At 43.3% G+C, this 7,264-nt stretch overlaps 1 pseudogene; it reads right to left on the minus strand.

Moving 5' to 3' along the window:
* Positions 1-2,022: 2,022 nt before the first annotated feature.
* LOC104980699 lies at positions 2,023-4,142 on the minus strand (annotated as a pseudogene).
* Between the last annotated feature and the right edge of the window lie 3,122 nt (positions 4,143-7,264).

Genomic DNA, 7,264 nt, shown 5'->3' on the forward strand with positions numbered 1-7,264 from the left:
TCCTAGTCCTAACTTTGGAAAATCACTTATTTTCTTCATCCATAAAAGTCCAGATACAGAACTTTAAGCTTTCAATATTGGACGTACTTGCTTTTGAAAAGAAAATATTGCTATGCTGCAACCTGTGATCAGGTATCATAAATAATTCACCCACAGAATCTGGGTTGTATGAATGTGATGCTTCTAAATCCTCTTACATAATAGTTTTAGAGGATCCAAAGAGCCTGCAGGGCAGGAGACCCGAGTTCAATCCCTGGGTTGGGAAGACATCCTAGAGAAGGGCATGGCAACCCGCTCCAGTATTCTTGCCTGGAGATTTCCATGGACAGAGGTGCTTGGCGGGCTCCAGTCCATGGGGTCGCAAAAAGTTGGACATGACTGACTGACTGTCATTTTCACTTTCTTTCATAGAATTAAAAGCTGTCACTGTCATCAGTATTCCTTGTACATCAGTAGGGTGCATGGCAGTAAGCTTTCACTCTGTTTTCACTAAAAACATCTGCAGATTAACTATTGATGCTCTTTGGGAAGCACACTATCACTTATGTGCATTCTTTTCCATTGGTTACAATAAATTTGTCTTGCAGAGTAAGTAAAGATGACCAGCAGCTTCTCAATATGAGAAAGACTGTCAATTCCCAGTTGACCCTTGGTAAAATATCATAGGAATGAAAAAAAAAATTCACTGCAAAATAAATAAATTCTTTAGGGAAGCTGTCAATCATGCCGTTTTGCAATCTATCCTGAACAATTTGCTTTAGGCTCATTTAAAAGGCTACATATGGGCTTCCCTGTGTAAGGAAAGGGCTTCCCTTCCTACATACCCACTTCAGCGGTAAAGAATCTTCCTGCCAATGCAAGAGACACAGGTTCCAGCCCTTGTCTGGGAGGATCTCACATACTGCAGAGCAACTAAGCCTGTGTGCCACAAGTACTGAGCTTGTGCTCTAGAGCCCACGTGTCACAACTCTAGAGCCCATGCTTCCCAGCAAGAGAAACCCACATTCCCTGCAACTGGAGATTAGCCCCCACTCTCTGCAACCAGAGAAAAGCCCAGGTGAAGCGGCAAAGACCCAGTGCAGCCAAAAATTAAAAAAAAAAAAAAGTAATGGCTACATAAAATTAGCCAGCCAGCATTTTACCTTTTGCCTGGCCGACTTGTTACTCACTGCTCATCAGATACAGCAGTTTAGGACAGATTCCATGGGAAGCACACAGCGCTTAAAGGGAAGAAGTCCTCAGAAACAGGGACAGGTAGGGATCACAGAAGAGACAGGGAGGATTCTCATTGTGTCAGCTGATTTTGAGGAGTTCTTTTCTTACCTACTTACCCTAAAGAAAAAAGGCTGACAAATGTATCATCAAGAGTGTTCTGTATAAAGTGGGGCTGACTGGTAGGATTTTGCAAACCTGCTTAGCCATTAGACTCCTGGTAAGACTTTGCCTGAGAGGAACTGTCAGAGATCTGAGTGCCATCTAGGGGGGCAGGGAAGACAAGGACTAGGGAAGCCAAAAGGGACCACAAGCTTGTCTAGTTACTACCCTGCACTCAGGAAGCCTCTCGACCTGCTGTTACACTAACAGGCACAGTATTCTTTCCCTACTTCCTTTCTACTCCCTCTCTAGGGAGCCCTGCCAAACAGGCTCCAGCACTTCTCATGTAAATACCATCTTTACCCCTTCACCTCCTGAGGAAGGAAGAGTCCAGACCCTTATCTTCTAACAGGATGGTCATTAAATTTGGGGGTTACTCTTCATTTCGATTCAACAGATACTCATTTAATTCCATATGTGCAAGAAAGCTGAAAACCTCGGTAGTTTCTTCTTTTTGTTTCTACCTAACTGAAAGCTCTGCTGCCTTTGTGTATCGACAAAGGCCATCAGCTTCAAAGGAACAGTTCTGTCCAGCCAAAAGGCCAAAATCTCCAGGGGGGCAACAATTTCCAGGTTCACGGTACAAAATGCTGCACACCTGAAATTTTAAACAACTGGCTAGACAGTATTCTTCTCTTCCATCTACTCTTAATCACTTGAAAAGCTCAGACCACTGGGAACATACATATCTTTCAAATTTTGAGAGTCTTCTGCAAAAGTCATGTCTCACATACACTGCAAAAGAGATTTTCCTCTTCATTTCTCCAGTACTCTCCCTGGGCCGGGGAGTCCCTCGTAGAGGGATTGCACTTAGCCAGCAGAACCTGGATGCCAAAGGCCTCATGAACCCTGAGGACTTCTTTCATCATGTGGATCCCTGCTGGATCTAAAAGCTGTATTGCACTGCAGTCAGTCACGATGGTGTGGAATTCTAAGGAATCATGGAAAAGTCGCACTGACCCTGGATTCCACTGAGAGTGGCTGTTTCCCTTTTGATCTTTTTCTTTGATACCTTCTTCTGAGCTGCCTATGAGATGATTGGATGGCATCACCGACTCAATGGACATGAGTTTCAGCAAGCTCTGGGATTTGGTGATGGACAGGGAGGCCTGGCAGGCTGCAGTCCATGGGGTCACAAAGAGTCAGACATGACTGAGCTACTGAACTGAGCCGAGCTTACTAAGACTGGATTGAGAGCGGGGTTGTTTTCTAAAGAAGATTTAAAATATTCTCTCTTCATGTAATAGAGAGTGGATTCAAAGTGGACAACCTTGATGGCTGATTTAGCCTGACAGTTCTTGTAGGCAGACATGGATTCAAATATTTCAGGCTCTTTTGCTGGGCCAAGCAGTGAAGTCTTTGACTTCTGAGTGTAGAGGATGAGCCAAAACATAGAAAAACCAACCCCAATAAGCAGGCCTATTTCAGTACTTAGTTCAGAGGACAGCATAGTACCAAGCCAGATAACTGTATCCATTTGGCTAATTCTCCACATTGTTCATGGAATTCTCTAGGCCAGGATACTGCAGTGGGTAGACGTTCCCTTCTCCAGGGGATTTTCCCAACCCAGGGATCAAATGGGAGTCTCCTGCATAGCAGGCAGATCCCTTACCAGATGAGCTACCAGGAAAGCCCCACACCTTGGGCAGATTCTTAAATTTACATAGGGCTTTCCAGAGATTTGGCTTTCCAGGGTGCACTAGTGGTGAAGGACCCGCCTGCCAATGCAGGAGACATAAGAGACACAGATGTATTCCTGGGTCAAGAAGATCCCCTGGAGGAGGGCATGGCAACCCACTCTGGTATTCTTGCGTGGAAAAGCCCCATGGACAGAGGAGCCTGGTGGGCTACAGTCCATGGGGTCACAAAGAGTCGGACATGACTGAGCAACTAACACTTTCACTTTCAGTGATGAATAATACCCACCATTACTCCAAGGGAGTCTGAGTCCAGGGAGATACTTGGCCTGAGTGGTAAGAGCTGTGAAGGAGGCACAGGTGACAAATCCACTCAGCAAGGCATCTGAGAGAGAGACTGAAACAAAGCCCACTTGATAGAGCCCATTGCTGCCTGATAAACTCCAATCTTCAAGGTTACCGTACTGTCAACTATAATGTCATAGCTACTTGTATTACATATCTTGCCTGATGTCTGGCTTAATAATGTGCTCCCACCTGAAACCATTCCCAAAGAAGGAACAACATGGGCAGCATCATAGCCAACTCCATACAGTTCTCAGTCAACTACAGCTGACTGATCATAAGGCACAACACTCCAAAATGCCCACAGAGATGTGATGGGAGGTCCCCAATAGGAAGTAAATGAAGACGACAAAAGATGTATGTAGACCATAGATATGTTCCTGTCCAGGCGAGAGAGAATAACCAGTGGGCTGGGGGTACCAACAAGATGCCCACAATCAAGACAGATAGCACATCTCCTAAAATATTTTTCTTCAGATTATATTTTTGGAGCCACTGCAAAAGAGGAAGGAAACCAAAAATGATATTTTGGGGTTTGGTTGGATGACACTGGCAACTCTAGTGTTTTTGTGGTAAATTGTCTGAAGTTAGTATCTGGTTTCTCTTAAGGCTCCAAGTGGACCCTAGGATAAGGTCTGCATTGATCATTAGTCTCAAATTGCTGGAAGCTGTTATATGATTCCTCTTCATGCTCCAGAGGGATCCTACATGGAGAACTGTATTGGTTATTTCCTTAATGGAGTCCTCAGATGAAAGGTTATCTTGCTTTTTATTTTTCAAAGACATTTCTGGAGATAGATGTTCCAGCCCTCCTGAGCAAGTCAATCAAATTGGTGAATTCACACAGGAGCTCTTTAGTCCTCAATGCAACTGGTCCAGGACGCTCTTCTCACTTTCTACTTTCAGGCCAAACTAGGTTGAGTGCATTCCATCTACTTTGGAATAGCTAGCTGTCTGTGATTTCTGGGTCAAGAGACTTTCCCAAATTGCTTGAGTCTGGGCCACCCCCGCACAACCTGGTTTCAGTGTGCATCTTCCATCATGGTGGGACTGAGGGGATAAGGTGGTGTGGGCAGAGGCACCCACATCCAGGCAGGCATCCCTTTAACCTATCAATCCCTTGCCTCTCCATTGCCTGGCCCCTGTAAGAGGAGGGCCCAGCCAGGCAGGGCAGGGGAGTGGCATACAGGCACTATCTGGGAGGTGCAGAGTGAAAGCCCAGCACGGTTTGTTAATATTTTGTTGAGGACTTTTGCATATATGTTCATCATTGATATTGGCCTTACTTTTATTTTGTGTGTTATCTTTTCTGAGTTTGATATCAAAGTGATGCTGGCCTCATACAATGAGTTCGGAAGTATTTCTTCCTCTGCAATTTTTTGAAATCATTTGAGAAGGATAGCTGTTAGCATTTTCATAAATGTTTGGTAGAATTCACTTGTGAAGCCATCTGGTCCTGGACTTCTGTTTCTTGGTCTGAATAACACATTCAGTTTCGTGACTAGTTATTGTGAAAGTAAAAGTCGCTCCATTGTGTCTGACTCTTTGTGATCCCATGGACTATACAGTCCATGGAATTCTCCAGGCCAGAATCCTGGCATGGGTAGCCTTTCTCATCTCCAGGGTATCTTCTCAACCCAGGGATCGAACCTGGGTCTCCTGCATTGCGAGTGGATTCTTTACCAGTCTCCCCACCTGTCAGGTGGGAGACTGGGTTAGATTTCCCAATGGGAAGACTATACAACTGGTTATTAGTCTATTCATATTTTTTTTTCCTGGTTCACTGTTGGGATATTGTACCTTTCTAAGAATTTGTCCACTTCTTCTATGTTGTTCATTTTATTGGCAACATTGTTTTGGCTATCCACGGTCATTTGTGTTCCCATACAAATAGTAAAATTTTGTGTTCTAATTCTGTGAGAAATGCCATTGGTTATTTGATAGAAATTGCATACAGTCTTTAGATTACTTTGGATAGTATAGAACAATATTGTGACAGACATTTTCACAATATTGGATCCTCCAATCCAAGAACATATATATATATACAGTTGCCTTGTGCCTCTCTGGGCAGCTCTCCAAGATCAGCAAGTGGGTCTCCCTCAGGCTCCTGTCTTATCACTGCTTCTGCACTGTGTCTCAGAGCATGAGAGATTTTGTCCATGCCCTATAAGAGTGTGGTCTCTGCTTCCCACACCTTCTCACTCTCCCATGTAGGCCCTGTAGCCTTCAAAGTAACATGTCTTGGGGCTTCTCTGGTGGCTCACTGGTAAATAATCTGCCTGCAATGCAGAACACATGTGTTCAATCCCTGAGTCAGGAAGATACCCTAGGGAAGGCAATGGTTACCCACTCCAGTATTCTTGCCTGCAGAATACCATGGACAGAGGAGCCTGGCGGGCTATAGTCCATGGGGTCACAAAGAGCCAGACACAACTTAGCAATGACACAACAAAGTCAGATATTTTGTCTGTATGGTCAGAAGGGAAACTTACTAGCATAGCTTTAGGACCACTGCAATCCAAAACCTAGGATTCAGGGGATTCTGGAGAACAAATACAAGAATGAATAGACGAAATGAATATATATGATAACATAGGTGATGAGGAAGAGAAACAATCAATGAAAATGAAAAATAAGAGCCAAAAGAATGATAAAAGTCAAGAACAGATCTTTCTCGCTTGGTCAACTGCACCTTTGGTTGAGACCCCTCCTTTCAATCTTGAAATCCCTTGGGATGATAGATTTGCTTTTAAACCACTTGTACAAAAGGGAGTTCTATGGCACAGTTGCAGGGGTATGAAGACCCTGTTTCTTCCTATGGCTGTAACTCAAATCCCACCAGATCCTCAATTCTCACAAGGAAGAATGCATTACAATTATAATGCCATACCATTTAAAACCATAAAGGAGATGAAACAGGCATGTACCCAATATGGAACTAATCCTCCAATACCATGGGATTAATTCAGGGACTTTTACAAGCTGAACGGTTAATTCCTTATGATTGGGAAATCATAGCCAGAACTTGCCTATCCACCTGAAAAGTTTTACAATTTAGGACCTGGTGGCAAGATGAGGCAAATCAACAAGCTCACAGAACTGCGACAGCCAACCCACCAGTTGATAGAACACTTGATCAATTAATGGGTAATGGGGTACATTTTGATGCCCACTCAGTTACAATTTGACGATTACTCACTAAAGTGAGAATGATATGTTTAAAAGCCTGGGAGAGAATAAATCCACCCAGACAAGCCTCGATTTCATTTACCCAAATTAAACAATCAAATGGGGAACCTTATGTAGATTTATTGCCAGGCTATGTCAAAAGTTAAATAAAACAGTCTCACAACCTGGTTTGAGAGATTTGCTGATGCAAGTTCTTGCTTATGACAATGCTAACTCAGAATGTAAATAGGTAATTCAGCGTCTCAAAGTTCAGGGTGCCCCTCTAGAGGAATATCTTAAAGTTTGCCAGGATATTGGGTCAGAACCATATAAAATGCAACTTCTGGCTCAAGCATTGTCTAAAGCTAGTAAAAAGACAGATATGAGATGTCACCAACGTGGAAAATTAGGACACATTAAAACAGACTGTAAAGGAAGAAGAAGGGAGTCAGTTGATAAATTATACCATTGGCTCTGATGCCACTCCTATTTGTATTGGTCTTGGAAGTATATGACTTAAAACAGGGTATCAAAAATGGCTGTCAGTTGTCAAGGAATCAAATAAGGATAAGACTTCCCTCTTTCTGTTAACTGCTCTTAACTTTTTAGAAAAAGAGGAAACTTCCAGCATGATGAACCCATCTGACCTTCCTGACTGTGCTGCTGATATTAGCCATGGTATTGAAAATTGGTTAAGATGGAAATTATGTAAAGGATCAGAGGGTCACTTATTACTA

This window comes from Bison bison, unplaced genomic scaffold (genome assembly GCF_000754665.1).
Source record: "Bison bison bison isolate TAMUID 2011002044 unplaced genomic scaffold, Bison_UMD1.0 scf7180017858771, whole genome shotgun sequence".
Taxonomy (NCBI): domain Eukaryota; kingdom Metazoa; phylum Chordata; class Mammalia; order Artiodactyla; family Bovidae; genus Bison; species Bison bison.